General features: G+C 40.1%; 1 pseudogene; it reads left to right on the forward strand.

Annotated features, from left to right (window-relative positions):
* The first annotated feature begins 2,238 nt into the window (after positions 1-2,238).
* LOC114117318 (C4b-binding protein alpha chain-like) overlaps positions 2,239-27,559 on the forward strand; it is a 31,537-nt pseudogene continuing 6,216 nt past the window's right edge.

Genomic DNA, 27,559 nt, shown 5'->3' on the forward strand with positions numbered 1-27,559 from the left:
TTCACATATGATAATGTACATGTTTCAATGCTATTCTCTCAAATCATCCCACCCTCGCCTTCTCCCACAGAGTCTGAAAGTCTGTTCTTTACATCTGTGTCTCTTTTGCTGTCTCACATATAGGGTCATCGTTACTATCTTACTAAATTCCATATATATGCGTTAATATACTATATTGGTGTTTTCCATTCTGACTTACTTCACTCTGTGTAATAGACTCAAGTTTCATCTGCCTCATTAGAATTGATTCAAATGTGTTCTTTTTAATAGCTGAGTAAAAAACTTATGACCAACCTAGACAGATTATTGAAAAGCAGAGACATTACTTTGCTGACTAAGGTCCATCTAGTCAGGGCTATGGTTTTTCCTGTGGTCATGTATGGATGTGAGAGTTGGACTGTGAAGAAGGCTGAGCGCCTACGAATTAATGCTTTTGAACTGTGGTGTTGGAGAAGACTCTTGAGAGTCCCTTGGACTGCAAGGAGATCCAACCAGTCCATTCTGAAAGAGATCAACCCTGGGATTTCTTTGGAAGGAATGATGCTAAAGCTGAAGCTCCAGAACTTTGGCCACCTTATGCGAAGAGTTGACCCATTGGAAAAGACTCTGATGCTGGGAGGGATTGGGGACAGGAGGAGAAGGGGACGACCGAGGATGAGATGGCTGGATGGCATCACGGACTCGATGGACGTGAGTCTGAGTGAACGCCAGGAGATGGTGATGAACAGGGAGGCCTGGCGTGCTGCGATTCATGAGGTCACAAAGAGTTGGACACGACTGAGTGACTGAACTGAAGTGAACTGAATATTACATTTTGTATATGTACCACAGCTTTCTATCCATTCGTCTGTTGATGGATATCTATGTTGCTTCCATATCCTGGCTATTGTAAGCAGTGCTGTGATGAACATTGGGGTACATGTGTCTCTTTCAATTCTGGTTTCCTTGATATGTATTTTCATCAATGGGATTGCTGGGTCATATGGCAGTTCTATTTTCAGTCTTTTAAGGAATCTTCACACTGTTCTCCATTGTGGCTGTACTAGTTTGCATTCCTACCAACAATGTAAGAGTCCCTAACCTTTTTCTCTGCACTCTCTTCAGCATTTATTGTTTGTAGACTTTTGGACACCAGCCATTCTGACTGGTGTGAGATAGTACCTCACTATGGTTTTGATTTGCATTTCTCTGATAATGAGTGATATTGAGCATCTTTTCATGTATTTATTAGCCATCTGTACGTAGAAGGGCTATTTTAGAAAGACAAGAAAGAAGCATTGGCAAAGATGTGGAGAAAAGGGAACACTTGTACACTGTTGGTTGGAATCTAAATTAGTGCAGTCATGGAAAACAGTGTCAAAGTCGCTTGAAAATTTAAAAATAGAATGACCATATGATTCAGCAATTTTACTTCTGGGTATTTATCCAAATAATATAAAAACCAGAATAATTAGAAAAAGTTATATGTCCCTCAATGTTCAATTTGAAGCATTATTTACAATAGCCAAGATATAGAATCAACCTAAGTGTTCATCCATAGATGAATGGAGAAGATATGATATGTATACATAGAGAATGAAAAGCATGAAAATGTTCCATTCCAGCAATATGAATGGATCTGCAGAGTGTTATACCAAGTGAAGTAAGTCAGACAGAGGAAAACAAAGACCATATGATTTCATGTATATGTAGGATCTAAATTAACAAGACAAATTAACCAACAAAACAGAAACAGCCTAAAAATGCAGAGAACAAACAAGTTTGTTGCCAGAGAGGAGGGGGTTGGGGGATGAATGAAATAGTTGAGGGGAATTAAAAGGTACAAACTTCCATCTGTAAGATAAATATGTCCTGGGGATGAGATAGATATATAGGGAATGTGGTCATTACTATTAACTGTTATGATGATGGATGTAACTGGTCTAACTGATTATTTCATCATGTGTAAAATATTAAATCACTATGTTACACATGTGAGACTAATAAAGTATTATATGTTAACTATAATTCAATTGAAAAAGTCCATTATAAAAAAGAAGCAGCTTCAAGAACTTGATGTGGGCCTTCCCTGGACCACAGGGAAGTTGGGAGGAGCTAGGTTGGATTCCATAGCAAACAATCCCTAAATTTCAAGGGCTTTACAAGCAAGATTTATTTCTTGCTATCATTGCATACCCACACTGTGTTGGCAGGGGCAGCTCTGTTCTGGGACCCATGCAAAGGAAGCCTATACTGTAAATGGAAGAACAAAACAATTGTGCTGGCTCCTTAAGACTGCAGCTGGCAGAAGCAAGTCACTTTAAGGGACCTTTAAAAGGGAACAAAGAACTATCCCACTCTGTGTCTGAAAGAAGAACAATCAGAATCATCGATGAACCACACCTTAGTGGGACTAGAGAAATTTCCAGCAAATCCTATACATCACATATGCTCATTCTTGCTGGGTTTCTTGTTCATGCCAATCAAAAGCAATTTCTTTACTGGTCATACATGAAACAGAAACTTTTCGTGAAAGTAGATGGAGGTACACAGACGAGGGGAGCCAGGAAGATATATGGACCAGAAGATGCAACAGGAAGGGTATGAACTGCTGTTCAGGCTAAGTTTATCTGCAAAAGCAATAAACTGAAGATAATCCAAGTGTAAATCAACAAAGTGCTGCTTTCAAATGTAGTATACTCACTGATAAACAGTGTAGTTTGTTCATTCACTTATTCATTAAATATTCATAAAATAAAAAGTGAAAGTGAAGTCACTCAGTCGTGTCAGACTCTTTGCAATCCCATGGACTGTAGTCTACCAGGATACTCCGTCCATGGGATTTTCCAGGCAAGAGTACTGGAGTGGGGTGCCATTGCCTACTCACTCATAAAACAATGTAGTTTGTTCATTCACTTGTTCATTAAATACTCATAAAATAAAAAGTGAAAGTGAAGTCGTTCAGTCGTGCCAGACTCTTTGCCATCCCATGGACTGTAGTCTACCAGGATCCTCCGTCTATGGGATTTTCCAGGCAAGAGTACCTGAGTGGGTTGCCATTTTCTTCTCCAGGGGATCTTCCTGGCCCAGGGATCAAACCTGGGTCTCCCACATTGTAGGCAGATGCTTTATCATCTGAGCCGGCAGGGAAATCCATATTCATATTCATAGAGTGCCTGCTATTTGCCAGGTACTGTTCTAAGACCTGAGGAATAGAGCAGTGAATATGTAAAAACCATGAAAAATGCAGCTCTGCTGGTTCAGACAGTGAAGAGTCTCCCTGCAATCTAAGAGACCTGGGTACAATCCCTGGGTTGGGAAGTTCCCCTGGAGGAGGGAATGGCAGTCCACTCTAGTATCTTTGCCTGGAAAATCCCAAGACAGACGAGACTAGTGGGCTACAGTCCATGGGGTTGCAGAGTCAGACACGACTGAGCAATTAGCACACACATTAAAAAGTTTGAGGTGTTGATTTGCATTACTCTAATAATGAATAATGCTGAGCATTTTTTCATGTGTTCATTAGTCAACCATATGTCTTCTTTGGAGAAATGTCTATTTAGTTCTTTGGCCCATTTGTTGATTGGGTCATTTATTTTTCTGGAATTGAGCTGCAGGAGTTGCTAGTATATTTTTGAGATTAGTTGTTTGTTAGTTGCTTCATTTGCTATTATTTTCTCCAATTCAGAAGGTTGTCTTTTCACCTTGCTTTAATTTTCCTTTGTTGTGCAGAAGCTTTTAATTTTAATTAGATCCCATTTGTTTATTTTTGCTTTTATTTCCAATATTCTGGGAGGTGGATCATAGAGGATCCTGCTGTAATTTATGTCGGAGAGTGTTTTGCTTATGTCCTCCTCTAGGAGTTTTGTAGTTTCTGGTGTTACCTTTAGATATTTAATCCATTTTGAGTTTATTTTCGTGTGCGGTCTTAGAAAGTGATCTACTTTCATTCTTTTACAAGTGGTTGACCAGTTTTCCCAGCACCACTTGTTAAAGAGATTGTCTTTACTCCATTGTATATTCTTGCCTCCTTTGTCAAAGATAAGGTGTCCATATGTGTGTGGATTTATCTCTGGGCTTTCTATTTTGTTCCATTTTGAACTATATTTCTGTCTTTGTGCCGGTACCATACTGTCTTGATGACTGTGGCTTTGTAGTAGAGCCTGAAGTCAGGCAGGTTGATTCCTCCAGTTCCATTCTTCTTTCTCAAGATTGCTTTGGCTATTCGAGGTTTTTTGTATTTCCATACAAATCTTGAAATTATTTATTCTAGTTGTGTGAAAACTGCCACTGGTAGCTTGATAGGGATTGCATTGAATCTGTAGATTGCTTTGGGTAGTATACTCATTTTCACTATATTGATTCTTCCGATCCATGAACATGGTGTATTTCTCCATCTATTAGTGTCCTCTTTGATTTCTTTCATCAGTGTTTTACAGTTTTCTATATATAGGTCTTTAGTTTCTTTAGGTAGATATATTCCTAAGTATTTTATTCTTTTCGTTGCAATGGTGAATGGAATTGTTTCCTTAATTTCTTTTTCTACTTTCTCATTATTAGTGTATAGGAATGCAAGGGATTTCTGTGTGTTGATTTTATATCCTGCAACTTTACTATATTCATTGATTAGCTCTAGTAACTTTCTGGCGGAGTCTTTAGGGTTTTCTATGTAGAGGATCATGTCATCTGCAAACAGTGAAAGTTTTACTTCTTTTTTTCCAATTTGAATTCTTTTATTTCTTTTTCTGCTCTGATTGCTGTGGCCAAAACTTCCAGAACTATGTTGAATAGTAGTGGTGAAAGTGGTCACCCTTGTCTGTTCCTGACTTTAGGGGAAATGCTTTCAATTTTTCACCATTGAGGATAATGTTTGCTGTGGGTGTGTCATATATAGCTTTTATTATGTTGAGGTATGTTGCTTCTATTCCTGCTTTCTGGAGAGTTTTTACATAAATGGATGTTGAATTTTGTCAAAGGCCTTCTCTGCATCTATTAAGATAATCATATGGCTTTTATTTTTCGATTTGTTAACATGGTGAATTACATTGATTGATTTGCAGATATTGAAGAATCCTTGCATCCCTGGGATAAAGCCCACTTGGTCATGGTGTATGATCTTTTTAATGTGTTGTTGGATTCTGACTGCTAGAATTTTGTTAAGGATTTTTGCATCTATGTTCATCCATGAGATTGGCCTGTAGTTTTCTTTTTTTGTGGCATCTTTGTCAGATTTTGGTATTAGGGTGATGGTGGCCTCATAGAATGAGTTTGGAAGTTTACCTTCCTCTGCAATTTTCTGGAAGAGTCTGAGTAGGATAGGTGTTAGCTCTTCTCAAAATTTTTAGACCACAATGAGGTACCACTTCACACCAGTCAGAATGGCTGTGATCCAAAAATCTGCAAGCAATAAATGCTGGAGAGGGGATGGAGAAAAGGGAACCCTCTTACACTCTTGGTGGGAATGCAAACTTGTACAGCCACTATGGAGAACACTGTGGAGATTCCTTAAAAAATTGCAAATAGAACTGCCTTATGACCCAGCAATCCCTCTGCTGGGCATACACACCAAGGAAACCAGAATTGAAAGAGACACATGTACCCCAGTGTTCATCGCAGCACTGTTTATAATAGCCAGGACATGGAAGCAACCTAGATGTCCATCAGCAGATGAATGGATAAGAAAGCTGTGGTACATATACACAATGGAGTATTACTCAGCCATTACAGTGATCATTTTTATAAAATTGCTTGATATAGTGGCACCTATATTAAACAAAGTCACCTTTAAGAGTAAAACCACCTTGAATGATTTTACTTCATTTAGGCCACTGCATTTTAAGAGCAAGTCTTATAAGGGACTCATCAAAGCAGAACAGAGGGGATAATGGCAAAACTGGTCACTTCAAATGTGACGAAAAAGAAAACTTCCAAATCATATATAACATTCATGGTATAGCATCATCAATCTGAAAATAACCACTTATAAGACATATGAAGGGGAGAAGACATTGTTAAGGAAAAATAAAGTAGCCCCCAAATATCTTGCTCTTCTTCTGATGTCAGTTGAAAGTGAAGACGTATAAAGGATCACAATGAGGCAGTTCAGTAACCATAGGAGCAACTAAGTAGCAGGCAGTGAGAATAAATTCTTATCCCTGCATGAGAATATCAAATTTAAAAAATTGACTAATAAGTATTCACAATACATTTGAAATAGTTATTAAATTGATTTGGATAAAAAGTCTAATATTTTTCTGCAGCACCCAAATGCGTTTTGTGATACTGATAGTAAGTATTCATCTCCACTTGTTCGAATATTATTCTTTAATACTTGTCCATTTGACATTAGCACAAAATGTATATTTGATGTACCCTTAGAGATGCACTTTACAAAGTGGTACACTTCAGGCACTCTATCAGATCTAATCCCTTGCATCTATTTGTCACCTCCACTGTGTAATCATAAGGGATTTGATTTAGGTCATACCTGAATGGTCTAGTGGTTTTCCTAACGTTCTTAAATTTAAGTCTGAATTTTACAACAATAAGGAGCTCATGATCTGAGCCACAGTCAGCTCCCAGTCTTGTTTTTGCTGACTGTATAGGGCTTCTCCATCTTCAGCTGCAAAGAATGTAATCAATCTGATTTCGGTATTGACCATCTGGTGATGTCCACGTATAGAGTCATCTCTTGTGTTTTTGGAAGAGGGTGTTTGCTATGACCAGTGTATTCTCCTGGCAAAACTGTTAGCCTTTGAACTGCTTCATTTTGTACTCCAACGAAACTTGCCTGTTACTCCAGGTATCTCTTGACTTCCTACTTTTGCATTCCTGTCCCCTGTGATGAAATGGACATCTTTTTTGGATGTTAGTTCAAGAAGGTCTTGTAGATTTTCATAGAGCCATTCAGCTTCAGCTTCAGCTTCTTTGCCATTAGTGGTTGGGGCATAGACTAGGAGAACTGTGATACAGAATGGTTTGCCTTGGAAATGAACAGAGAGATCTTTCTGCCATTTTTGAGACTGCACCCAAGTACTGCATTTCGACTCTTTTGTTGACTATGAGAGCGACTCCATTTTTTCTAAGGGATTCTTGCCCATAGTAGCAGATCTGAATTAAACTCACCCATTCCAGGCCATTTTAGTTCACGGATTCCTAAAATGTCGATGTTCACTTTTGCCATCTCATGTTTGATCACTTCCAATTTACATTGATTCATGGACCTAAGATTCCAGGTTCCTATGCAATATTGTTCTTTATAGCATCAGACTTTACTTCCATCACCAATCACATCCGAAACTGGGCATTGTTTTTGCTTTCACTCCATATCCTCATTCTTTCCAGAGTTATTTCTGCACTCTTCTCCAGTAGCATATTGGACACTTACTGACCTGATGAGTTCATCTTTCAGTGTCCTATCTTTTTGCCATTTCATACTGTTCATGATCTTCTCAAGGCAAGAATATTGAAGTGGTTTGCATTTCTCCAGTGGACCACATTTTGTCAGAACTCTCCACTATGACCTGTCCATCTTGGGTGGCCCTACAGGGTGTGACTCATAGTTTCATTGAGTTAGACAAGGCTGTGGTCCATGTGATCAGTTTGGTTAGTTTTTTGTGACTGTGGATTTCAGTCTGTCTGCCTTCGTGAATAAGGATAAGAAACTTATGGAAACTTCCTGATGGGAGAGACTGACTGTGGGGGAAACTGGGTCTTGTTCTGATGGGTCATGGGGTGCGGGGGCATGCTCAGTAAATCTTTAGTCCAATATTCTGTTGAAGGGTGGGGCTGTGTTCCCTCCCTGTTGTTTGGCCTGAGGCCAAACTATGGTAGGGATAAAGAAGGTAATGGCAACCTCTTCGAAAGGACTTGTGCACCCACTGTTGGATTCAGTCCTTCTGACCCTGCAGCAGGTCACTGTAGATCCAAAAGCAGAGGAACCACAGATCAAATTGCCACTTGTTGGATCACAGAAAAAGCAAGAGAGTTCCAGGAAAACATCTACTTTTGCTGTATTGACTATGACAAAGACTTTGACTGTGTGGATCATGACAAACTGTGGAAAATTCTTCAAGAGATGGGAGTACCAGGCCACCTTACCTGCCTCCTGAGAAATCTGTATTCAGGCCAAGAAGCAACAGTTAGAACTAGACATGGAACAACGGACTGGTTCCAAATTGGGAAAGGAGTACGTCAAGGCTATATAATGTCAACCTGTTTATTTAACTTCTATGCAGAGTACATCATGCAAAATGCTGGGCTGGATGAAGCAAAATTACAGGTTGAAATATCAATAGTCTCAGATGCACAGATGACACCTCCCTTATGGCAGAAAGTGAAGATCTAAAGAGTCTCTTGATGAAAATGAAAGAGGAGAGTGAAAAAGCTGGCTTAAAACTCAACATTCAGAAAACGAAGATCATGGCATCTGGTCCCATCACTTCATGGCAGACAAATGGGGGAACAATGGAAACAGTGACAGACTTTAATTTTTGTGCTCCAAAATCTCTGTAGATGTGACTGCAGCCATGAAATTAAAAGATGCTTGCTCCTTTGAAAAAAAGCTGTGACCAACCTAGACCGCCTATTAAGAAGCAGAGACATTACTTTGCTGACAAAGGTCTATCTAGTCAAAGCTATTGTTTTTCCAGTAGTCATGTATGGATATGAGAGTTGCATCGTAAAGAAAGCTGAGCCTTGAAGAACTAATGCTTTTGAACTGTGGTGTTGGAGAAGACTCTTGAGAGTTCCTTGGACAGCAAGGAGATCAAACCAGTCAATGCTAAAGGAAATCAATCCTGAATATTCACAGAAGAACTGATGCTAAAGCTGAAGCTCCAATATCTTGGCCACCTGATGCTTAGAACTGACTGATTGGAAAAGACCCTGATGCTGGGAAAAATTGAAGGTAGGAGAAGGGGACTGAGGATGAGATGGTTAGCAGGCACCAACGACTGGATGAACATGAGTTTAAACAATCTCCTGGAGTTGGTGATGGACAGGGGAGACTGGCATGCTGCAGTCCATGGGGTTGCAAAGATTCGGATATAACAGTCATTGAACTGAGCTGAACTGAACTTGTGCATATGCAGAATGCCACTGTGGTGAGTCCAAAATAACTTTCAATTACTTCTGTTCTTGCAGCACCTAAAGGTTTGGGCTGGGGCCAAGGGGAGGCAAATGAAGCACCCATCTTTGGCATAAAACTTAAGGCAGCATCAACAACCTGATAATCAAGACAAGTAACATTATAGTGCAATGTTTTAAAAATAAACATTATTGCATAAAGCCTTGTGATGAACAGCTCTGTAGAAAAATACAAATTAGTCTCACTCCTGCTCTAGTATATGACATCGTTGCATTATTATGACTAATAGCAGGTATATATTTTGATCTTTGGCTACAGTTCTTGGGTCACAACTCCCCAAACATTTGGAATTTCCTTAGTGATAAGAGCAATGGGAGAATATTTTGCTATAATATTTTGTCTGTTGCCCTTAGTTCCTGAAATGGCCACTGAGCCATAAAGGTGAAATTGTTGTCATTATTCATAACAAGCCCCTTTTTGTCACACCTGAGTTTATTTCAGTGAAGTTGTTATGGGAAACATTGACTGAAACTGCCCACCCTGGCCAGCGCCATAGTAAACACTGGCATGCATTATTTTAGGACAGGAGTTACTAGTAAGGAACATGAACCAAAAAGATGCCACCAACCAGAAAAATTTGGGAAGAGTCAAAAGGAGATGCCACTTGTCCTACCAACCTCCCAGAATCCTCCTCGCTGGAATCCATCTTGGCTAAACAATGTGTGTACCACCAGGAAGGACACTGAGTCGGAATGATTGGCCAGAGACAAACTTGGAAACTAATCCCATCACCATAAAAATCTGAGACTGAACCATGCGGCAGGGCAGTCCTCCTGGCTTCCCTTACCCTCCTGCTCTCCGCCCAGGTTCCCCTTCCCAATAAATCTCTTGCTTGTCAACTCTGGTGGGGATTCTTTGCTGTGATTGACATCCTGACCACTCGGGGTACTCAGGAACCAGCTTGCTCATTGATGAAAAAAACCCCGTGGCCACAATTGAAACTCCTGAAATGGACTGACCAGAATGCCCCTACTGGGCAAGGAACAAGAGACTTTATTTGGCCTCTCTCTCCTTCCCTCTCTGTTTCTTCTTCTTAACCCCTCCTATCCTACAGTTTTTTCTTTTCCCCGGTTTTGGACTCAGGAACCTGGTTAAAGAGTTCAGCCTGAGCTGAGGGCTCGAGGCGGATGATCTCTTGTTGACAGAGAGCTCAAATTCTGGTTCTGGTCTGTTCTGGATACTAGTAGGGGTGAGTTCCAGTCCCTCCTTCCTGGAAGCCCAGGGAAAAGTCCCGTAATGCCTGGGCATCTGCACATGGCAACAGACATCTGTAAGTCCACCCCGTTTGCCTCCCTTCCCACCTCCTTCCTCCTCTTCTTTCAACCTGGCCTCCTTTGCTCCATTTGCAATCACTGAAGTCCTGAGATATTTCCATTTACTCTGTAAATACAGAATCTGAAGTTCTGTGGCTCCATAGGAGGTTTTCTGAGAGACTGTAATCTTGTATTTAAGGGAGTATCTGATTAGGACTGCCGGGCCCGTGTGTGTGTTCTATACTTTGTGTTCTCTGTGGTGATTTGAGATGGCTATTCTGTCTTGTGAAATGGGATAACATTGTGTGGTCACCATTTTGTTTAAATCCAGAGGAAGTTGATTTAGGTAAAAGTCTTAAAAACTGGTTCCCCAAATGGTTCTTGCTATATGTACAGTTAGTAAAAGCAAGGTTGATCTTATGAACTAGTGAATTTTATACTGTGATATCTGATTCATAACTAAGTTTCGAAAATGAAGCTAGATCTCTCATTGTATCTATCTGGACATATGTATGTCTCAGTACGTGACTTCATCCTTGGATAATATTGTTGAGGTTAAGTTGTAAATGAGCTCTATTTAATTTGTTTAAAGAAATGTAAGCACTTACAAATCAAACAATTCTAAATACAAGAGAAATTAAATTAAATGAATTTTAGGTTCACATGAACTGGGAAATATTCAGTATTAAATTAATCTGGTATTAATGTTTATTTGCTGATCTAACTAACATAGACATCTCTTTAGAACTATGAGAATTAAATGTAATACTTCTGTTGTACCTAAGTTTGTTGCTGTTGTTCAGTTGCTAAGTCATGTCCAACTCTTTGCAACCCTATGGAATGCAGCATGACAGGTTTTCCTGTCCTTCACTATCTCCTGGAGTTTGTTCAAATTCATGTCCTTTGAGTCGATGATGCCATCCAACCGTCTCATCCTCTGCTGCCTCCTTCTTCTCCTGCCCTCAATCTTGTGTAGCATCAGAGTCTTTTCCCATGAGTCCAGTCTTCACATCACTTGGCCAAAGTATTGGAACTTCAGCTTCAGCATCAGTCCTTCCAATGAATATTCAGGACTGATTTCTTTTAGGATTGAGTGGTTTGCCCTCCTTGCAGTCCAAGGGTCTCTCAAGAGTCTTCTCCAGCACCACAGTTTCAAAACATCTATTCTTTAGTGCTCAGTTCAGTTCAGTTCAGTCGCTCAGCCATGTCCAACTCTTTGAAACCCCATGAATCTCAGCAGGCCAGGCCTCCCTGTCCATAACCAACTCCTGGAGTTTACTCAAACTATTGTTCATCGAGTCGGTGATGCCATCCAGTCATCTCATCCTCTGTCGTCCCCTTCTCCTCCTGCCTCGAATCCCTCCCAGCATCAGGATCTTTTCCAATGAGTCACCTCCTCGGATCAGGTGGCCAAAGTATTGGAGTCTCAGCTTCAACATCAGTCCTTCCAATGAACACCCAGGACTGATCTCCTGTAGGATGGACTGGTTGAATCTCCTTGCAGTCCAAGGTACTCTCAAGAGTCTTCTGCAGCACCACAATTCAAAAGCATCAATTCTTCGGCGCTCAGCTTTCTTCAAAGTCCAAATCTCACATCCATACATGACCACTGGAAAACCAGAGCCTTGACTAGACGGACTTTTGTTGGCACAGTAATGTCTCCACTTTTTAATATGCTATCTAGTTTGCTCATAACTTTCCTAACAAGGAGTAAGTGTCTTTTAATTTCATGGCTGCAATCACCTTCTGCAGTGACTTTGGAACCCCCCAAAATAAAGTCTGACACTGTTTCCCATTTATTTCCCATGAAGTAATGGGGTCAGATGACATGGTCTTAGTTTTCTGAATGTTGAGCTTTAAGCCAACTTTTTCACTCTCCTCTTTCACTTTCATCAAGAGGCTCTTTAATTCTTATTCACTTTCTGCCGTAAGGGTGGTGTCATCTGCATATATCAGGTTATTGATATTTCCCCCGGCAATCTTGATTCCAGCTCGTGCTTCCTCCAGCCCAGCATTTCTCATGATGTACTCTGCATACAAGTTAAATAAGCAGGGTGGCAATATACAGCCTTGATGTACTCCTTTTCCTATTTGGAGCCAGTCTATTGTTCCATGCCCAGTTCTACCTGTTGCTTCCTGACCTCCATGTAGGTTTCTCAAGAGACAGGTCAGGTGGTCTGGTATTCCCATCTCTTTCAGAATTTTCCACAGTTTCTTGTGATCCACGCAGTCAAAGGCTTTGGCATAGTCAATAAAGTAGAAATAGATGTTTTTCTGGAACTCTCTTGCTTTTTCCATCATCCATGGATGTTGGCAATTGGATCTCTGGTTCCTCTGCCTTTTATAAAACTGGTTTGAACATCTGGAAGTTCACGGTTCACATATTGCTGAAGCCTGGCTTGGAGAATTTTGAACATTATTTTACTAGCGTGTGAGATGAATGCAATTGTCTGGTAGTTCGAGCATTCTTTGGCATTGCCTTTCCTTGGGATTGGAATGAAAACTGACATTTTTCAGTCCTGTGGCCACTGCTAACTTTTCCAAATTTGCTGGCATATTGAGTGCAACACTTTCACAGCATCATCTTTCAGGATTTGAAATAGCTCAACTGGAATTCCATCACCTCTACTAGCTTTGTTCATAGTGATGCTTTCTAAGGCCCACTTGCCTTCACATTCCAGGATATCTGGCTCTAAATTAGTGATCACAGCATCGTGATTATCTTGGTTGTGAAGATCTTTTTTGTACAGTTCTTCTGTGTGTTCTTGCAACCTCTTCTTAATATCTTCTGCTTCTGTTAGGTCCATACTATTTTTGTCCTTATTGAGCCCATCATTGCATGAAGTGTTCCCTTGGTATCTCTGATTTTCTTGAAGAGATCTCTAGTCTTTCCCATTCTATTGTTTTCCTCTATTTCTTTGCACTGTTCACTGAGGAAGGCTTTCTTATCTCTCCTTGCTTTTCTCTCGAACTCTGCATTTAGGTGAGTATATCTTTTTTTTTTCTCCTTTGCCTTTTGCTTCTCTTCTTTTCTCAGCATTCGTATGGCCTCCTCAGACAACCATTTTTGCCTTTTTATATTTCTTTTTCTTGGGGATGGTCGTGATCACAGCCTCCTGCACAATGTTACAAACCTCCAACCATAGTTCTTCAGGCTTTCTGTCTATCAGATCTAGTCCCTTGAATCTATTTGTCACTTCCACTGTGTAATCATATGGGACTTGATTTAGGTCATACCTGAATGGTCTAGTGGTTTTCCTTACTTTCTTCAGTTTAAGTCTGAGTTACATATAGCAGTATATATATGTTAATCTCAGACTCCTAATTTATCCCTCACCCCTCCTTCTCCTTTGGTAACCATACATTTGCTTTCTATGTCTGTGGGTCTCTTTGTGTTCTGCCTATAAGCTAATTTGTGTAAATCTTTTTCAGATTCCCCATATAAGTAATATCATATGATATTCGTCTTGTTCTGTCTGGCTTATTTCACTTAGTATTATAATCTCTAAGTCCATCCATGTTGCTACAGATGGCACTATTTCATTCTTCTAAGGCTGAGTACTATTCCACTATATAAATATACCATATCTTTATCAATTCATCTGTCAATGGATATTTAGTTTGCTTCCATGTCTTGGCTATTGTGAGCAGTGCAACAATGAATATTGGGGTGAAGTAGTCTTTTTGAATTATGATTTTCTCTAGATATATGCCCAGGAGTGAGATTGCAGGATTATATACACATAAATCTGGTGCATCTATATACTAACAATGAAAAATCAGAAAGAGAAAGGAAGGATACAACCTCACTTATTGCATCAAAAAGAATAAAACACCCATGAATAAATCTATCTAAGGAAGGACAAAATCTGTACTCTGAAAACTATCAGACACTGCCAAAAAGAATCAAAGATGACATAAACCAGAGGGAAGATATATTTTTGGATTGGATGAATCAATATTGATTGTACTACCTAAGGCAATCTATATATTCTATGAAATCCCCATCAAATTACCAGTGTCACTTATCACAAAACTAGGACAAAACATTTTAAAATTTATATGGAAACACAAAAGACCCAAAATAGCCAAAGCATTCTCAAAAAAGAAAAATGTAGTTTGGAGGCTCCCTGATTTCAGACTATGCAACAAAGTTATAGCAATTAAAGAAGTATTGGCATCCATGTCCTGGCTATTATAAACAGTGCTGTGATGAACATTGGGGTACACGTGTCTCTTTCAGTTCTGGTTTCCTGGGTGTGTATGCCCAGAGTGGGATTGCTGGGTCATAAGGCAGTTCTATTTCCAGTTTTTTAAGGAATCTCCACACTGTTCTCCATAGTGGCTGTACTAGTTTGCATTCCCACCAACAGTGTAAGAGGGTTCCCTTTTCTCCACACCCTCTCCTAGATGTCCATCAGCAGATGAATGGATAAGAAAGCTGTGGTACATATACACAATGGAGTATTACTCAGCCATTAAAAAGAATACATCTGAATCAGTTCTAAGGAGGTGGATGAAACCAGATCCTATCATACAGAGTGAAGTAAGCCAGAAAGAAAAACACCAATACAGTATACTAATGCATAGATATGGAATTTAGAAAGATGGTAATGATAACCCTGTATGCGAGACAGCAAAAGAGACACAGGTGTATAGAACAGTCTTTTGAACTCTGTGGGAGAGGCAGAGGGTGGGATGATTTGGGAGAATGGCATTGAAACATGCATAATATCATATATGAAATGAATCGCCAGTCCAGGTTCGATGCATGATACTGGATGCTTGGGGCTGGTGCACTGAGATGACCCAGAGGGATGGTATGGGGAGGGAGGAGGGAGGGGGGTTCAGGATGGGGAACACGTGTATACCTGTGGTGAATTCATGTTGATGTATAGCAAAACAAGTACAATATTGTAAAGTAATTAGCCTCCAATTAAAATAAATAAATTTATATTAAAAAACTAAAAAAAGTACTGCCATAAAAACAGACATGTAAGCCAATGGAACAGGATAGATATCTCAGAAATAAACCCATGCACCTATGGTCAATTAATCTACCACAAAGGAGGCAAGAGTATACAATGGAGAAAAGACAGTCTCTTTAAGAAATGGTGCTGGGAAAACTGGATAGTGACATATGAAAGAATGAAATTAGAACATTCTCTAACAGCACACACAAAACTAAACTCAAAATGGATTAAAGACCTAAACATAAGACTGGATACTATAAAACTCCTAGAGGGTACCTAGGCAGAACTTTGACATAAAATGCCGCAGTATCTTTTTGGATTCCTGTCCTAGACTAAGAGAAATAACAAAGATAAACAAATAGGACCTAATTAAACTTAAAAGCTGTACACAGCAATGGAAACCGTATTGAAAAACAACATACAGAATGCGAGAAAATATTTGAAAATGATTTTCATGATAAGGGATTCATCTCCAAAATATACAAATAGTGCATACAGCTTAATAAAAAAAAAAGAAACTCAACCCAATAAAAAAATATAGCTCACAGAGAACGGTGTCAGATTCGTGGTCTCTGAAAGAGAAGAATTCACTCTGGGACCAAAGACGTGGCCTCAGTCACTCAGAGGTTTATGTAGCAGAGATTTTATTAAAGTGAAAGGATAGAGAAAATCTTCCAGCAAAAGGCACTGGAAGGGGGTAGTTTAGGTGGGGCATTATACACTGTTTTAGTGGACTGCTAAACATAGATCAAAGAAATACCTCAAAGCTGTGAAAGTTTTACCAGGCTCCTCTCCCACAACATACGTTTAGCAGTAACATCAGCACAAGATTAACCAAGGGAAACAGTCTCGGGATAAGATGTCTCTGCATGAGATATTTTGTATCCATATAATCAAGGGCATAGGTTTTTGAAGAAAAATAGGTTTCCAAATAAGATATATTGGTTTGAATTATAATCAGTAACATAAAGCCTAGTAAAAACATTTCCAAGATGTATTGTTTTGCTGAATAATCATTAGCTCTGGGCATAAAGAAAGCTAGTTTCAGGTGAAATAGTTTGTTACCATAGCAACCCAGAGATTAAGATAAACATCCTTTGTGACTAAGGTGAAGGAATGTAGAACAAAATGTTTGCCTCCTACTCCTCAAGGGCCCTGGACTTCCTATCAACCAACCTCAGAATAAACTCTCTCAATAGGCAGAAAATCTCACTAGACATTTATTCAAAGAAGAGATACAGATGCCCAAAGCTCAGATGGAAAGATGCTCACCACTGCTAATTATTAGAGAAATGCACCTCAAAACTACAGTGAGATATAAGGGGCCATCAACAAAAAGTCTATAAATAACAAGCGCTGGAAAATGTGTGGAGAAAAGGGAACACTCATATATTGTTGGTGGGAATGTAAATTGGTACAGCCACTAGGGAGAACAGTATGGAGGTTCATTAAAACAACTTAAAAATGGACCTGAGGTATTTGTCCAACCCCTCTTCCCTCATTGGAACAGGCTTGCTCCAGCAACACTATCTTCCAGGATATCTGACTTGCACTGTGGGTGCCAGCTGAGCACCCTCCTGAAAATGCCAACAGTAAAAGGCATGATATCTAAAGGGCTGTTTGCAATGACCCCCCGGGTAGGAATACGAGTGGAACACAGATGGCCTATTCTACAGCTAGCTGTCTTTTCTATATGGTTATGTAGATATCATACAGAAAAGTGATATGATATGTTGTGATGATTCTGTTCATCACTTTTTATCTCTTTTCAAATCTCTCACTTCCCTTTATCAAGCCTCTTCATTGCATGTTTTTGCTGGCTCTAGCACAATTCTTTGAGTTTCCCTTTTTCATTTGGGGCATAAGGATACTGGATGAGTCCCCATAGTGCCTCAGACGATTCCCAATTGATCATCTTTCTGCTCTCACTAAGCATTTTGTGCATTTCCAATATCATTTCTCTACTTTTTTCATTGAAAATAAAATTGAGAGTGGAAGAAACTGTTTAGAATGTAGATGAGACTAAGTGGCCTAGAAAAGCCTCATCAGAACTAACAGAAGGGTTCAGTGTGATGCTCACTGATAGTTGGTGAAAGGGAAGGAAAGGAACCTGGATAATTTAATTTAAAATATTAAATGTAACTTTTAGAACATATGGAAATTAATTCCTATTGCCTTATCAGGAGGTGGGCAGATTTACTACATGAAAAACAAAAGCAAGAAATGAACTGGCATCATGTTAGCAGGGTCTGCATGATTGTGAGAAAAAGAAATTCAAACAGATGTCCACATTATGTCTGTGACTTCCTGAGTGGTGTTTTCCATGTACTTACAACGTCTGCATGGCCTGGAGGAGAAGGTGTTGACTACTTCCTTAAGGTTCAGTTCAGTTCAGTTCAGTTCAGTTGCTCAGTCGTGTCCAACTCTTTGCGACCCCATGAATCGCAGCACGCCAGGCCTCCCTGTCCATCACCATCTCACAGATTTCACTCAGCCTCATGTTGATCGAGTCGGTGATGCCGTCCAGCCATCTCATCCTCTGTCGTCCTCTTCTCCTCCTGCCCTCAATCCCTCCCAGCATCAGAGTCTTTTCTAATGAGTCAACTCTTCACATGAGGTGGCCAAAGTACTGGAGTTTCAGCTTTAGCATCATTCCCTCCACAGAAATCCCAGGGCTGATCTCCTTCAGAATGGACTGGTTGGATCTCCTTGCAGTCCAAGGGACTCTCAAGAGTCTTCTCCAACACCACAGTTCAAAAGCATCAATTCTTCAGTGCTCAGCCTTCTTCACAGTCCAACTCTCACATCCATACATGACCACAGGAAAAACTATAGCCTTGACTAGATGGACCTTAGTCGGCAAAGTAATGTCTCTGCTTTTGAATATGCTATCTAGGTTGGTTAAGGTTAGATACAGATAACTATCAGGCACCTACTGTTTCACTCACTGGCTCTCATTAATTCTCACCTCCCACCAAAATAAGTGACTATACCCTCTTCCCAGCCCCCTTCTCTTGCTACCAAGCCTCTGAAAAGTTTTTAATCATTGACAATATTTTTAAAGCAACACTTCCTTGCTTATTTTCTTTTAATTGCTTTATGAATTAGTTTTGTATCTTAAGCAAGGCATTTCATTGCTTATTTACATCAGAATAAAGTTTCTAGAGAGGAAGATGAAAAACTATTTCCTATTTTATATTGTAGCATATCAGTGTATTCTGCAGCAAAAACTCACTTGTGAGTTCATCTAGTGATAGATAGCTTATGATTTAGGTGTTATATATTCAGAAATACTTGGTAGATTTTATGTAGGTGCTTAAAATATGTTTATGAGTATTTAAGAAGTTGAGTGAGATAATGAGCAGACAAGGGAAGGTGGCTAAAAAGAGCTGCATCGTCAAGCCACCTGCCTCTGTGGGTGACTGGAATCTAGACCCATGGCAAAGCTATAAAGGGGTGTCAAACATATACCTGAGGGTTATCTCTCTCAAAGGCAAGGGATGAGGCATTGCATTGGTACAATGTCTTCCATCCCTCATAGATGTTAAGGTTTGCCTTTGGGAAGTGCTAATTGCCTGATACTTTTGACCTGTTTTGCAAGCTGTCAGAGTAGCCTTCATAGGCTCTGGAAAAAGCCTGGGCATAACAAAGCAGATACACAGGCTTTAAAAAACTGTTCAGAGTGTGCTGAAGTGGTAGGGCTCTGGTGATGCTGACATGACTTTGACTCTGTCTCTTATAGTCTTCAGCAGAAGTGGATGCTCTCATGTCTGTATACTTGCCTCCCTACTCTGTCTGAGCTTCTTGGCTTCATGTTCTCCTCCTTAGTAATTTATTTCCTCATTTTCCTGGAGTACATCTTCAAGGAGCTGCTTAGGAAATGATACATGTGTGCTAAGTCAATTCAGTCATATCCAACTCTGAGAACCCATGGACTGCAGCCCACCAGGCTCTTCTGTCCATGGGATTCTTCAGGCAGGAATACAGGAGTGAGTTGCCATTCCCTCCACAGGGGTTCTTCCTAACCCAGGGATTGAACCCACATCTCTTTTGTCTCCTGTATTGGCAGGCGGGTTCTTAACCACTATTGCCATCCTCAAGGAGCTGCTTAGGAAAATGACATAAAGTAAGGTATTGAGTTCTTGCATGTTTAAACTCTTTTCATCTGAACATGTGATTGATAACTCTGCTGAATGTAGAAAATTGGATTTAAAATAAGTTTCTTTTAGAACTTTTAAAGATAGGATCTTCTTAAATGTGATAGCTTCCAGCACTGCGATGAAAAAGTCAGAAGTCGTTTTAACTATTACTTGTATAGGACTTTTTCATATCTAATCTTCTGTAAGGACACTTGTATTATTTTTTTTCAGGGACATTTTGTATAGCTTCTATATATTTGGTATAGTTTCTTCATATTTCTCTTCATTTTAAAAAAGTTTATGGGTATTCTATTAGTCAGATAACAAACCTCTTTATCAATCCTATAATTTTCTCCTATACCATCATCTGACTCATCCCTCCCCCATTGTCTTTGGGGATATATCCTTGATGTTATACTTTAATAATTGTATTGATTTTATAAAATGTTTACAGCATTTTAAAAAGCATTCTGTTCTTTAAATACATGCAGGTTACTCACATAGTTCAGAGAATACTAATACAGTTTCTTTGGAATTTCTATTCATCACAAATATCGGTTGATGATAATTTTGGGTTGTATGTTCATTTTCAAAGGTGAAGCCCTCAAAAACTGATTTAGGTTCTAGGTACATGAGGAAATTAGGCAGCGAGCTATTTTTTTCTTGTTGGGGGCATAATGGAGGTGTTGTTTTGTAGCATTTCCTGCCTCCTGTAAATAACAGAGCTACTCTTACCCCTTTAGATATTAGCAGGGCAAATGGCTCCTCAGCCAAACTTCCCTTGGGACAACCTCCCACTGGGTGTGGCTTCCTACTCACTTTCCTGAGAAGGAAGCTGCTTACTTTCCACTTCCTCTTTCACACTCTGAGGGCTGAAATGCTGACAGGGTGCTGGTGAATGAACTTCCACCATGCTTATGGGGACAAGATGCTTGGAGATGTTGGAACAACAGAGGAAGGGGCCTGATAACCTCTTTGGACAAGCTGCTGACCAATCTGAATTCACTTCTGCCTCTGTACTGTTGCAGTAAAAAGATATGAACTACGACCCTTGTTTCAACTGCTTAGTTTTACCATAACACATTCAGCAGACTCTCCAAGCATCCATGTTTATTGGTATCCTCTCTGATACCATTCAGTTTCTTCCAAGAAGGATCCTCCAGTCTCCTGCTGGCTTCTTTATTAACTTGAACTTCTACCAAGCAAGATGAGATTATTGCTTCTCTGCTTCTCCCTAAGGTCCTCAACTCATTTCCACTGCCATATTACTTTCCCATACTTAGCACTAAGGTTGTTGTCTTTCTTCCTTAAAATGATTGCTCCCATCCCTAGAACATAGAGTGGTTGCATTCATCTCCTTGTTTTAAATGGAATTGTTCTTCTTAAATTCATCTTTATATTTCCATTAGAGGTTTACTGACAGTATGTGCTGAATAATGGATGTCATGAAGAAAGAGTCTATGAAGTTACATGACATGCTACTTTGGTACTAACACAGCTGAACAAAAGACCCATGAAAAAAATTCTACCACTGAATATTGTTCTCTGACTATAGGGAAACAAACTGCAAGAATCTGCCATTCTTTCTTCAGATTTAACAAGAGAGCCTGGGAGAAGAAAGCTGATGAATCAGAGTCTTTCAGATATAACATTTTATGTGAATGGACAGTGAATTGAGCTGCCATTTTGCTGCCTCTTTAGGGAAGCAAAGGGTCACAAAAGGAACAAAATTTCCTTAAAATTCCTCTGATCTAATAGTGAATGTGAATAGCTCCTAATCATGTATTCCCATCATTTTTAGCAAATCATAAACATTCTGATACTGATATTTTTAGGTTTAAAGATAAAATGAAATATCACCCATTATAACACTTATACATAACAAATGATGTGTATTTATATAACTGAAATTTTTTCTTGCTAAAGAGTTTTCTTCAGTAGTTTTCATTTTTTTAAGGTTAAGCACATTATGCAGTAAAAACAATAATTTAAAAATTAAAAGGAAATATATCAGTTTATATTAATAGTAGCTATACATAGTTTAAGCTTGCTAAAATAAAAATGAAAAATGAAAGTCATTAGAGATAGAAGTAAATTTACTAAAATTTAATTTACATAGTAATTTTGATTGAGTTTATTTTCAGTGTCAGCTGCAAATTTCCACTTGTCGTGGGTACTTGTGGAGGTACTCCAAGGATTAAATCATGTGCTGCTACAGCTGCTGACCTTCAGCACCACTGAAAAGAGTTTAGGGTGGAGAGCACAAATGAGGCACTCTGTGCTTGGGAAAACTGGCAGGACAGGTCTTCAGATAGGCATTTTCAGGAGCTGATTTTATGAGCCCAGTTCTTGTATCACCCCATATCTAGAAAAGCACTAAACTCCTTCATGGTGACGACTATTCCCTGTGACCAGCAAAGGCTTCACGAGACCAGTAGAAACCTGGGAATATATGTGTTTGATTGCATGCACTCCCACTTCACCAAAATCACATATATACTGACCTTTCCCCTGCTTCTTAGGAGCAGTTTCTCAGAGCTGCCTAAGGTGCTGTTTCCTGGGCTGCAGTCCTCATTCACCCAAATAAAACTTAACTTGCAACTCTCACATTGTGAATTTTTAAAAAGTCAACATCAAGCAAAAGAGGGAAATATAATGGATCAAATATTTACATTCATTGTTAAAACATTATTGTATAGGAGAACTATTTTGGGTCTGATATAAAAATAGAAAAGCAGTTTATTGCTTGGGTTATTTTATAAGGAACATTGAATAACATAATAGATTATGTCTTCAACCTCAACTCATGAGTTTTTAAAAAAGCTTCAGCTTTACATTACCCCTTTTTAACAGCAGTCCCCAACCTTTTTGGCACCGGGGACCAGTTTTGTGGAAAGCAATTTTTCCATGGTGGGAGGTGATGGGAGGCAGGGACAGTTCAGGTAATGTGACCAGTGGGGAACAGATGAAGCTTCCCTTGCTTGCCTGCCATTCACCTCTTGCTCACCTCCTGCTCTGTGACCTGGGGGTGGGTTGTGTGGGGAAGAAGCTGGGGGCCACTGCTTTATAAAAGTGAGATGATATATTAAAATCTGACTTAGCATTAACTCATTGCAAGGAGTTAAGTGACTGTGGTTCAGGCAGGTGTGTGTTAGAGATAGAGTTCTATAACAAAGCTTAGACCCTGGTATATACATAGAGGAATGAATGCATATTATACTAGCTAGTAATTCTCAAATTAGTTTTATATTTATGTCTATGACCCATTTTGAATTAATATTTGCATATGGTAAAAGTTAAGAGTCAAACTTTCATTTTTTTTCTTTTTGCATATGAATGGCCAATTGCTCTGGTACCATTTGTTGAAAAGTCTACCCTTCTTCCTGCTTTACCTTGGTACTTTTGCTTACAATCAATCAACTATACCTGTATTAGTGAATTTCCTGACTTTATTTTTTCCATCGATCTGGTCAACCACAGGCTGGCACTTGCCATAGGTGCTTGCCATCTACCTCTACCAGGATTAAATCGTGTGCTGCTATAGTTGCTGACTTCCAACACCCCTCTGAAGGAGGACAGAGTGGAGAACAGAAATGAAATGAGGCACTCTGTGCTCCCAGAAAACTGGCAGGGCAGGTCTTCAGATTGTTAGATATTCTCAGGAGCTGATTTTGTGGTCCAGTTCTTGTTCAGTTCAGTTCAGTTCAGTCGCTCAGTCATGTCTTAACCCTTGTGACCCCATGGAATGCAGCATGCCAGGCTTCCCTGTCCATCACCAATCCCAGAGCTTACTCAAACTCATGTCCATTGAGTTGGTGATGCCATCCAACCATCTCATCCTCCGTCATCCCCTTCTCCTCCTGCCTCCATTCCTTCCCAACATCAGGGTCTTTTCCAGTGAGTCAGTTCTTCGCATCAGGTGGCCAAAGTATTGGAGTTTCAGCTTCAGCATCAGTCCTTTCAATGAATATTCAGGACTGCTTTCTTTTAGGATTGACTGGTTGGATCTTCTTGCTGTCCAAGGGACTTTCAAGGGTCTTCTCCAACACCACAGTTCAAAAGCATCAATTTTTCGACGCTCGGCTTTCTTTATAGTCCAACTCTCACATCCGCACATGACTACTTGGAAAACCTGGAGAAGGTGATGGCACCCCACTCCAGTACTCTTGCCTGGAAAATCCCATGGACGGAGGAGCCTGGTGGGCTGCAGCTCATGGGGTCGCGAAGAGTCGGATTTGACTGAGCGACTTCCCTTTCACTTTTCACTTTCATGCATTGGAGAAGGAAATGGCAACTCACCCCCGTGTTCTTGCCTGGAGAATCCCAGGGACAGGGGAACCTAGTGGACTGCCATCTTGGGGTGTCACAGAGTCGGAGATGACTGAAGTAACTTAGCAGCAGCCCTGGGAAAACCATAGCTTTGACTAGACTGACTTTTATCAGCAAAGTAATGTCTCTGCTCTTTAATATGCTGCCTAGGTTGGTCATGGCGTTCCTTCCAAGGAGTAAATGTCTTTTAATTTTATGGCTGCAATCACCATCTGCAGTGATTTTGGAGCCCCCAAAATAAAGTCTGTCACTGTGTCCATTATTCCCCCATCTATTTGCCATGAAGTGATGGGACCAGAAGCCATGATCTTAGTTTTCTGAATGTTGAGTTTTAACCCAACTTTTTCACTCTCCTCTTTCACTTTCATCAAGAGGCTCTTTAGTTCTTCTTTGCTTTCTGCCATAAGGGTGGTGTCATCTGCATATATGAGGTTATTGATATTTCTCCCGGCAATCTTCATTCCTGCTTGTGCTTCATTCAGCCTGGCATTTTGCATGATATACTTTGCATATAAGTTAAATAAACAGGGTGACAATATACAGCCTTGATGTACTCCTTTCCTGATTTGGAAACAGTCTGTTCCATGTCTGGTTCTAACTGTTGTTTCTTAACCTGAATACAGATTTCTCGGGAGGCAGGTCAGGTGGTCTGGTAGTCCCATCTTTTGAAGAATTTTCCAAAGTTGTTGTGATTCACACAGTCAAAGGCTTTGGCATAGTCAATAAAACAGAAGCAGATGTTTTTCTGGAACTCTTGCTCCTTTTGAAGATCCAACAAATGTTGGCAGTTTGATTTCTGGTTCCTCTGCCTTTTCTAAATCCAGCTTGTATATCTGGAAGTTCATGGTTTATGTACTGTTGTAGCCTGGCTTAGAAAATGTTGAGCATTACTTGGCTAGGATATGAGATGAGTGCAATTGTGTGGTAGCTTGAACATTCTTTGGCATTGCCTTTCTTTGGGATTGGAATGAAAACTGACCTTTTTCAGTCCTGGGGCTGACTTTTCCAAATTTGCTGGCATACTGAGTGCAGCCCTTTTACAGCATCACCTTTTAGGACCTGAAATAGCTCAGCTGGAATTCCATCACCTCCACTAGCTTTGTTTGTAGTGATGCTTCCTAAGGTCCACTTGACTTCACATTCCAGGATGTCTGGCTTTAGGTGAGTGATCACACCATCGTGATTATCTGGGTCATGAAGATCTTTTTTGTATTGTTCTTCTGTGTATTCTTGCCATCTCTTCTTAATATCTTCTACTTCTGTTAGGTCCATACCATTTCTGTCATTTATTGTGGCCATTTTTGATTGAAATTTTATGAGTCGATTTCTTGTATTTTTTTATATCTAGAAAAACACTAAAATCCTTCATGGTGACTACTGCTTCTCATGACTAGAAGAAGCTTCACAAGACAAGCAGAAACTTTTTTAAAAAACATGCTTGGTTTATGTACTCCCCCTTTACCAAAATCACATATATACTGTCCTTCCCTCCTACCTCTATGGAACAGTTTCTCAGAGTTATTGGAGGTTCTGTCTGTCAGGCTGCCGTCCTCATATGGCCCCAAAGAAAGCTTAACTCACTACTCTCATATTGTGCATAAAGTCAACAGTTATAATGACTGATGAAGTGACCTGAAGTCTATGAGTAACTGGAGCTTTGGTACCAGCAGCAGCCCCTGGTACCCATCCATCTCCTCAGAGAGTCCAGACGAATTTGGTAAGTCTCTCCTGGTTCTCAGATCTACCATATTTGTTGATGATCCTGAGTTTTATTTGGCAGTGGAGCAGGTTGTCTGCCCCCTCCCAGTTGAAAGATACTGGGGGGTGGCAGTTGAAATATACTAGGGCATACCCATTTATGGTCTAGACATTGAATGGGGCTCAGTTGAAAGATACAGAGGAATTACCACCCAATTGAAAGATACTTGGGTGGGGGGCTGGCTGAAAGATACCAGGGAGGCCTGGTTGAAAGGTACTGAGGAATACCCAGGGCTCACATGAAAGATACCAAGGTTGCTCAGTCATAGAAGACTGAGTGGTGTGTGCTGAGTAGTTAGGTAAGATGCCTTTCCTGATCTGATGATGTCCCTCAATCCAGCTGCCTAATAGAGTTTTATGGGATAAAGGTGAAGATATTAATGATAGCTTTGCTCTGAAGAAAAGGGACAAGACTCTTCCTAGCCAGTTATGGTTTTCTCAGGTGACTGAGAAATTGACGGGAGTGGTGGAAGCCAAGTCATCATATCATGCAGTGCTCCTACAGGGAAACCCACTCATTCATTAAAACACTTGCTTGTCCAGGGGTCACAGATAAGAACTGGCCATTCAGATAAGGAAGTTGTTGCACATATACACAAAGGAATATCGCTGCTGCTGCTAAGTCACTTCAGTCATGTCCAACTCTTTGTGACATTATGGACCATAACCTGCCCATAGGATTCTCCAGGCAAGAATACCGGAGTGGGTTGCCATGCCTCCTCCAGGCAATGGAATATTACTCAGCTATAAAAAGGGAACACATTAGAGTCGGTTCAAATGAGGTGGATAAACCTAGAGCCTATTATACAGAGTGAAGCAAGTCGGAAAGAAAAAGACAAATGTCATAAATTAACACATATATATGGAATATAGAAAGATAGTACTGATGATCCTACTTGTAGGGCAGCAAAGGCGACACAGACATTTTGAACACAGTGTTGGGAGGAGAGGGTGGGATGATTTGGGGGAATAGCATTGAAACATATACATTACCATGTGTAAAATAGATAGCCCGTGGGAGTTTGATGTGTGATGCAGGAAGCCCAAAGCTCTGGGACAATCTGGAAGAGTAGGATTGGACAGGAGGTGGCGGGGGGAGGGTGGTGGTGGTGGTTCAAGAGGGAGGGGACATATGTATACCTAATGCTGATTAATGTTGATGTAAAGTAATTAGCCTCCAATTAAAATAAATAAATAAATAGAAATTAAGTAAAAAAAAAAAAAAGGAATTGGCCATTTGGTGACCTGAGGACCTGTGGTGGTCTTGAACTGCTGAAGGGAGGTACTGAGACATGTAAGAGGGCTGAACAGCTCTGGTCTGACTCAGAGAGGAGTTAAGTTCACAAACAGCACACTGGCCCACCATACAATCTCACTAGTGAATTTCATCTATGACAAATTCAACTAACAATGGGAAATAGAGCCTGTCAAACAGAAACAAGGAACATGAAAAGCAGCCTCTAACACTCCATCTAGTGCTACAAGACTTGTACTTGAAACTATATACCAAATTGGGGAAATTATACTAAAGGAGATCTCTATCTAAAATGGCCAAACTGGAGGACTGTTAATATTCCAAAATTGTTATTTTGACATGCACCGTTAGAAAAAGCTGGTTATAAAATCAAGCAGACTGAATGGAATGTTTACTTTGGCATCTAGACGCTTCTAAAAGAGGAAACAATAATGGAACTTCTTTGCAGGAATCCAACTAGAAGTTGCTTGAAACTGTGTCAGAACTAAGAAGGTGGCCAGCACTGACACTGCCTCTCCCTCTGCTCCTTCTGTGAATCCTCTTCTATCTCAACTGCCTGGCCCAGATGCCCTTTTCTCTTCCAACTCTTCCACTTCCTGCTGCTCCCTTTTGCCCAGCAAAGGAGGATTAAATACAAAAAGGCAGAACTGATTATAGCTTCCTTGAGGGGAAACCGTTGCAGGAGAAATGTATCATCCTCGGTTCTAATCTATACACCTTGGACA

Source organism: Ovis aries, chromosome 12 (assembly GCF_016772045.2).
Source record: "Ovis aries strain OAR_USU_Benz2616 breed Rambouillet chromosome 12, ARS-UI_Ramb_v3.0, whole genome shotgun sequence".
NCBI classification, from domain to species: domain Eukaryota; kingdom Metazoa; phylum Chordata; class Mammalia; order Artiodactyla; family Bovidae; genus Ovis; species Ovis aries.